This window comes from Myodes glareolus, chromosome 18 (genome assembly GCF_982192425.1).
Source record: "Myodes glareolus chromosome 18, mMyoGla1.1, whole genome shotgun sequence".
Lineage (NCBI taxonomy): Eukaryota > Metazoa > Chordata > Mammalia > Rodentia > Cricetidae > Myodes > Myodes glareolus.
Window position 1 is genome coordinate 20493189 of NC_142043.1, and position 8407 is coordinate 20501595.

At 40.0% G+C, this 8407-nt stretch overlaps 1 long non-coding RNA gene across 2 annotated transcripts; it reads left to right on the top strand.

The window, feature by feature from the left end:
- The first annotated feature begins 38 nt into the window (after window positions 1–38).
- LOC148119101 (uncharacterized) lies at window positions 39–3663 on the top strand. Of its 2 annotated transcripts, XR_015735445.1 has the most exons (5): window positions 39–318; window positions 1042–1277; window positions 1372–1456; window positions 1639–1753; window positions 3414–3663. It is a non-coding gene; the product is annotated as an uncharacterized LOC148119101 (long non-coding RNA). The 2 variants fall into 2 exon arrangements; XR_015735444.1 differs by lacking the exon at window positions 1639–1753 and having other exon boundaries at window positions 43–318.
- The last annotated feature ends 4744 nt before the right edge of the window (window positions 3664–8407 follow it).

An 8407-nucleotide genomic window follows, 5' to 3' on the forward strand; every position in this document is an offset into this window, starting at 1 on the left:
AAGCTACACCCACATTGCCCAAAGGCCAGAAGTTTCTATGAGAGATTAGAAGAAAAGTGCAAAGTCATGCCTGGGTTGCTAAAATTTTGGTTAATGTGTTACCTCTTCAATGCTGTTAGTGGAGACCTTGAAGAATGGAATTCAGACAGATTTAACTCTCTGTGTGTCAGTGAGGATAGACTTCACAAGAAACTCCCTGTGAGGTTTTCATGCGTGGCAGGCAAGGGCTAAAGCAAGTGGGAAATCTCTAACTAAACTGGGAGATGCTGTGAAGAAGCCTATGGCACTCGAGAGTGTTTCTGTTGACCGGACCCCCAGGTAAGGAACAGGACAAACAGCTGCGTTCCAGACAAATAGTGGTTACTAATATAAGTATGTCCCAAAGATTTTGGGAACGTGCTCAGGCTGAAAAGATGCTTTCTTTGGAAGTCACACTGACACTGTGTCCTGGATTTTGCCTTCTCACCGAAAGTCCTGTAGATGTTCTCTGTGCTGGACCAGACTCTTCTGCCTTCAGCTGCTGCGCTTCCTCAGTTATGCTGTCTCGGGTTATTTCACATTATATGTGGAATGTGCTTCTCTCATGGGCTTTTGCAAGTGTCAAGTACCTGTAAATGGGCACAAAATTATGACCATCGTACCAACTCAGTAAATAATTTCTAACAACTATGAAAGTAAAGTAGTACAGTCAACCAAAAATCATCTATCATTCACATTCAGAAATTGCCACATTTTGTGAACTATACTGAAGAGTAAGTTAATAACATGCCCCCCTCAAAAGATAGGGCCAAGACCAATTCCAGGATCTTATAGCTATGAATTGAATTGGGAAAACATTCTTTAACAATGGACTTAATTTGTGGAACTTAAGATGCAGCCATCTTTAACAAACCACATCACAACTTTAATCTAGTGGCAGGTACCTCTGCAGAAGCAAAAACAAACGTGAAAAAGGTGAACTGTTAGAGATAATAGCTTAGTGGTATTTCTACAGACATCTTTCTTCAATTCATTTAATGCGCATGGGCATTTTGTCTGCAGGTATTTCTGTATACCACCTGTATCCTTGGTACCTACATGGCCAAGAAGAAATCATCAGGACCCTCTTGAATGGAGTTTAGATGGTGTTGTGCCCAGATTACGACCCCCAGGGAGAGACCACCAGAAAGGCCCAGACCGTAATAAGCAAGGTTTAATCAGCATAATACAAACATGTTTGGAACTCATCTCCATCCCCATTGCAACAAGGTAGAGAGGAGTTGTATCTCTTCTGTGGGGTAAGTTTTTAAAGGCATAACTACAAAGAGAATCTTTGAAGATGCTTTGGCATGGGTACAAAGACTTTTGCTCATTCACATTCTGTTATGTCAGCTTTTTCCTTGTTTTTAGACCAAGGCCACTGTTCTTGAGTTAGGCCGTCTTTGTCAGCCTGTACCAGGTGGCTGACTGGGCCGAGGTAAGTGACCTTGTACTCAGAATATCCTGGTTGGGAGAGGGGAAGGCCACTATCTTCTTGAGAAAACATTCTGCTAAGAAATTTCTTCTTGCCCCTTTGAGAATAAGGGGTGTGGGTCCCACAGTGGTAGTGAACACAATCCCTATAACATGGTCACATCCTGACTTTCATCTGTACATCAGCTTTGAATGCTTGGAACAGAATGAAGAAATAGGAACCAAGGTTGAATCATTTGCTAAAGACATACAGGGCCCAAAAGAAACCTTCATGGATTCCTCACAAAGATTGACATCAGCAGTAAGTAGAATAGAATCAGCAAATAGATTCAGTAAAAAGAATCAGCAGTAAATAGCAAATTCAAAAGCTAGACAAATGATAATTGAATCTCTAGATTTTGAAATTGTTAATTCTCACTGCAAAAGAATAATTGGCTATTAAATTGGCAATGTCAGCACCTTTGGAGGAATGGATTTAAAATACAATTAATATTGAATCTCATGATCAAAATGATACTTGGATAGGAGAGGTGATTTTCAGAGGCTTAAAGAAAAATTGAAATGTCAAGTGTTTCAATTGTGGCAAACAAGATCACCTTAAAATGGATTGCAAAGAAAAAGTCCCTAAAAATAATGTTTTTCAAAACATTTCAGAACACCCTTCCTTCATGAATTATGCAGAAGGTGTGACAAAGACAGGCATGGTACTAATGAATGTAGGTCAACAAGGGATAAAGGAAGTAACCCAAAGGGTACTCAAAGAAATGAAATCTGGCAGGTCGAAGTGTTCCATTTTGTAGAAGGTGGAAAATTAAAATATGTACACCACACTGTTGATATCTATTTAAGTTTTCTATGGGAAACTGATTTGAGTTCGGAAAAAACTGATTCAGCAATCACACATTTACTAGAAATTATGGCCATCATGGGTATACCTGCACAAATAAAGACAGATAATGGTTCAGCATATGTCTCTAAGAAAATGAAACAGTGATGCGGGAGAATTGTCTGTATTCTGTCAATCATGTATTTTAATAAAATGCTGATTGGCCAGGCAGGAAGTATAAGTGGGTCAACCAGACAGGAAGTGGAGGCAGGGCAATGAGAATAGGAGAAGGCTAGGGAGGAAGAAACTTCCTCAGCCACTCCTGTGCAGACCACCGAAGAGGCAGCATGTAACTTGCCCAGCTGAAAAAGGTACCAAGCTATACGGCTAACGTAGATAAGGACAATGGGGTAATATGTGTCATAAGAACTAATAAGTAGCCTGACCTAATGGGCCAATCAGCTTTATAACTTATAGAGATCTCTGTGTGATTGATTTTCTATGGGGCTTGCCGGCTGTGGGGTACTGGGCAGGACAGATACCCCAACAAGCCAGCCCCCTCATGTTACAAAACAGTTTTTTGTTTATTATAATATAAAACATATCACAGGCATACCACACAATCCTACAGGGCAGGCAGTTATAGAAAGATCAAATCGAACTCTAAAGGATATGTTAAATAAACAGAAAGGGACGAAAAATGCCCCCAGAAATAGATTTCATAATGCTTTGATAACTTTGTATTTTCTAAATGCTAATGAGAATGGAACAACAACCATGGGGAAACATTGGACAGCAGGGTAAACGACAGGATTAAATCAGCTGATGAACTTTAAAGATGCACTGACCTCAGAATGGAAACTAGGATATGTCTTAGGTTGGGCACGGGATTTTTCTTTTGTTTGCACAGGAGAAGAAAAGCTATGGATATCATCAAAATTGATAAAGATTTGATTTGAATAAGAGACATCTCTTAATTAGATGAGATAAAAGTTCATCAAACAGCATGGACATTTAATCTAAACTACCATATAAAACTAATAAATGCTTTTCATTTGATCAGATATAACCTGCCAAAAGAAAATCTCCCCAAAATTAGAGTTGGGGATGGGTTCTGTTTCTGTCTTTTCAATAGAATAAAGATATCCAGCTAAGGAATCTAAAGATTTATGGACAACTGAGACATCTGAAGAAAAAGAACAAATCATTCAGAATAAATGTCACCCCAAAAACGAGTAAATTGACCTACTGGTATATCACATTTTCAATGGGACAAAATTTTATAAATCTTCCCAAATGTTTGTTTCTGCTGTGCTCTACAGACATATAATGCAAATGGTCTTTGTGTAGTCCCAGTCCAATTAAAGATTAAAACTGGGTTTGAAGTTGAGTGTGGCTCTCTCCTTCCCTAAACTCAAGCGTGCTTGTTAAACTAAAATCCAAAATAAAATGAAAACGTCGAAGTGAAGATAGAAATGATAAAATCTAACTGCAGCCATCGTGGCCAGTTCTCACTCCGAAAAGTCAGACTGAGGGACTAAAGAGTGTGAAAGCTGTGTATGCAGGGGTTCTGTGCAGAGACCAAGAGTGGAGCTCACGGTGACAGCCTGGACGCAGAGAGGAGAGGGGATGTGTACAGAGTGCACGACAGGGCAGACCTGGGACGAAGGTGTGTGATCAGGAAAGCCTCCATGTTCTCATCCGTGCTCCTTCATTGTAACAGCTAAAGGAAGTTCTTCCACATAAATACGTATATACCACATATATGCTCTTATTTTTCATTTATATTTTTAAGGCATATTTTTAAGTTTTCAAGCCTTAACATTTTTTTCTGTGTTTTTTTTAAGGTAAAAATCATCAAACATCACACATTTTTAAGTGATAACGACTGAGTGGTAGTTAACACATTCGTGGTGTGGGTAAACCATCACTTCTCTCTAGGTCCAGAACAGTTTCCTTGCCATTTACCCGTTCAGTAGTTACTCTCTCTTCCCACCAGGCTCCAGGAGTTTCTTTACTCTGACATTTCAAGTAAACGGAATGCACCATGGCTGTTCCGTCTTCCTCCACTTAGCACATATTTTCACCATCCACTCACTGTTGCAACATGTATCAGTATGTCTTTCTTCTATGGTCAGATAATATGTACTACATATGTGGTATTTTTAATTGCATCAATGTGCCCCTCTGAAACACAGTCCTGATTTTATAAACAATCACAGTTGATTTTCACACCTCAGTAGGTAGCAATATTTCTTCTTTTTTTCTTTTCTTTTTCTTTTTTTTTTTTTTTAAAAAAACAGGCCTTGGAATGGAGCTTAGTGAACTGTACACTCTAACCAAGGTCTCTACCACTGAGCCAAATCCATAGCTCCAAAAAAGTAAAAATTGGATAATGTCATTAAATATTTATTCTTTATTTGTAGTTGTAATTCCAGAATAATATGCGTAAAATGCTTTATGCTTTGTTTAAATCACATTTAAATAAGAATCTCAAATTGTGATAAGTCTCCTAATGTTGCTTTGATGTATACATTCTTTGATGTGTAGAAATACAATCATAAGGTTAACTATATTTATGTCTAGCTTCAAAACTGAGAAATTTTATTTAAGACATAACTCTAGAAATAGCTTGCAGCAATGTTGACTTCCCACTGATACAGTAAAAGTGCTAGACAGAGTCACATTTAGGACGAACTTAAACTCTCCCAGTCAGAGTCGATCTCTAACACAGGGACAGCCCAGTGTGACCAGATGCCCTTCTTTCTGCCCTGGCGTTTCAACAGTCCCTCAGTTTGCTTGCACATGTGTAAATACATACACCAGTGAACCAAACCAGGATAGCATATGTGCATGACATGAAACATGGTTAAACAGTAGCAACTCTACTGAAGCACTGTGTAGCTTTTTTTTTCTTTTCGAAACATTTCTCTGTGTAACAGCTTGGAACTTGCTCTGTAGACCAGGCTGGCCTCGAACTCACAGAGATCCACCTGCCTGTTCCTCCCGAGTGCTGGGATTAAAGGCATGAACCACCACTGCCCAGCCATGTTTATCTTCTTTATGGCAGGTTCAGAGGAATTTCTGCAGTGTCTTCCTGGTACAAATGTATTAGCAGCCCCTCTGAGATTTTGTCAAATGGTCTTGTGTATCTCTAGGATGAAATATGATTGTCTTTGGCAGGTTCTCAGGTGAGAGATTGCTGAAATAACAAATGTATGGGGGTTAATATAATGAGAAAGAACTGAAGAGGCAATATTTATTTTAAAATGCTTAGGTATCCCACCCCAGTGGTAGTCTTTATGACTTCTTGTATTTCTCACAGTTTAAGTAAAGTTCTCATGAACTGTAGGCAGGCATCACTAAAGGTCAGGACAAATGTTGAGAAATACACCTTTTCTTTATCATATGATCAACACAGAGTGTGCTTCTGAAACCTAGATGGAGGAGGCCAGAGATTGTACAGGGCCTCTTGGTAAATATGGTGGAGATGGAGTTAACTGATAGTGGGTGAGGCACCAGCTGGCACACCCACCACAATAAGCCCATTTTTATACAAGGAATTATGTTTTAAATATCAATGAACAGTATATTATAGCAAATACACGTGCCAAATCCAGTTGCTTACTGTCTTTAACAAATGGTAGGAACTGGGGCTACAGGGACAGCTCAGCAGTTAAGAGCACATTCTGCTACTACAGAGGATCTAAGTTTGGTTCCCAGCACCCACTGGGGCAGCTTGCACCCATCTACAACTCCAGATTGAGGAGCATCTGAGAGCTCGGATCCCGGCAAGGTCCTGCCCTCACTATACACACCCAAATACAGAGGTACATACACATACATAATTAGACATAATTTTAAAAATCAATCTTTTCAAAAGCCGTAGAGGGACTGGAGAGATGACACATCAGTTAAGAGCATTTGTTACTCTTACAGAGGATATAGGTTCAGTGCCCAGGACCCACGTGGTGACTCATGACTGTCTGTAACTCCAGTTCCAGAGGATCTGATACCCTCTTCTGGTCCCCCAACTTCAAGCAACACACACACACCTTGTGATGGAAGGTCCTCTCCAGTCGTCTGCTTTCTGTGCTCTGTTTCCAATGCACACCACCTATGCTGGGGACCAGAGCATCCTCATCTTTGTGCTTCAGTCTGATGTCTGTTCTGCACTACAACCAAAGGCAGGAAGGTCTACAAAAACCAGTTTTAGCATATTTTTATTCTATGTGGATGAGTGTCCTGTATGTCTGTCTGCATGCCATGTGTGTACCTGGTGCCCAGGGAGGTCAAAGAGGGTACTGAATTCCCCCAGAACTGGAGATACAGATCTTTGTGGTCACATGAGGCTGCTGGGCCCTCTGGAAGGGCAGCCTCTGATTCTGATCTTAACTGCCTAGCCACCTCTCAAGACCGTACAAAACTAGTTTTGCTAGATTTAAAAACAAGAACAAGAAGGGTACTTTAGTTTTGTGTGTGCTCTGCCTATAAATGTGTGCATGTGGATGTGCTATGTGGGCTTTGTAAAGGAGAGGGACGAGCTGATTAGGTCCAGCCAACATTGGATAGATGCTCTTCTGTCTTAGCAGCGTGAAAAAGGGGACAGACCAAAGAACCAGACAATGAAATTCAGTGATTCCTGTGCCACTTGTGGCTTGAATAGAAACAGAAGGACTTATTGGAAGAAGCATTCCCAAGGCCTGGCCTCAGCTACACATGGTTACGCAACTCCTCAAACTGTTACATAACATAGCTAAGAAAAATCTGTGCTCAGGAAACTTCCAAAAATTTTCTTGCAAAGTTACATTGTGCAGAGCTACAACTTTTTAATGATTGTTCATTTTATTTTTCTATCAATTTGATTCATCTTTGAGAATTTTATACAGGTGTTCATAGCATTTTGTTTGCTTTCAGTTCTTTTCTCTCGATCATCATTCTATCCCCTCTTCCCACAAGTCAGTCTTTTCCTCCCACAAGGACATTTCCACATTCTTGCTTTTTTGTTTTGTTTTGTTTTGTGAGTTTCTGATTTTATCCAGGACCAGCAGTGTAGCTATGGGTTTGGAATTGTCCATTGGGACCTGGTGTGCTCACTGTTAATGGGCTTCATCTACAACCGAAGACAAATACTGTCCCTCCTCGGATTCCATCTGTTATGAGTCCCTTCCCTTAGACAGGATTAGCTGCTGCCAGGCCCAATTTTGTGCCAGCCCAGTGCAGGCAAATGCAGCTGCTGCGAGATCATGCTTCAAATGCAGTTTTTAATAAAATATATTTCTAGACAACCAGGAGGAATTTCTAAAAAGAAAGATGTGATACCATGTTTTAAGCATCTGTATTTTTAAACGTGTGATTCAAAGTTTAATGTTTTTTTAAAGAAGAAATTTAGAGGCAGGGTGCTGGTGGCACCAATACTCAGGAGTCAAAGGCAGGCAGATCTCTGTGAGTTCGAGGCCAGCCTGGTCTACAAAGTGAGTTCCAGGACAGGCCTCAGAGCTACATAGAAACCCTGTTTCAAGAAACAAAATAAAACAAAAAATTTAGAAGTACACTTTGCTTGTTTATCTTGCAGCTGGATAGTCTGTGCAGTGACTGGAGCCTCTCCACTGTTCTTTCTGGCCAGAGAAAGAGAACAGCAAAGTCTCGCAGATGGCAAAGGACAGTGAAGCTGGTGCTAACCATTTTGGTGTGTGAAGTATTAGGGACTAAAGCTCAGACGTCACCAACTTTCTGTTGTTAATGGCTGAGGGCCATGTTACAAAGGAAATGATTTTAAGGATTTGCATATTTGTATTGTATGTATATGGATGACCACATGCATGCAGTGCTTGAAGCAGCCAGAAGATGGCATTGGTTCCCTGGAACTGAAGTTACAGACCTTTGTGCGTCACCATGGGAATCAAACCAGGGTCCTTGTAAAGAGCAATCGGTGTTCTTAACTGCTGACCCATCTCTCCAGCCACTACATTTCACTTTTTGAAAAAAAAAAAAAAAAAGATTTAAACTACTATATAACATCATGAAAGCGAAACACAGAAAGTAAATTATTATTATTATTATTTAAATTCTAAACACTTTCTCAGCAATAAAATATTAAACATCAAAGAAGTCAATGAAAATATACGT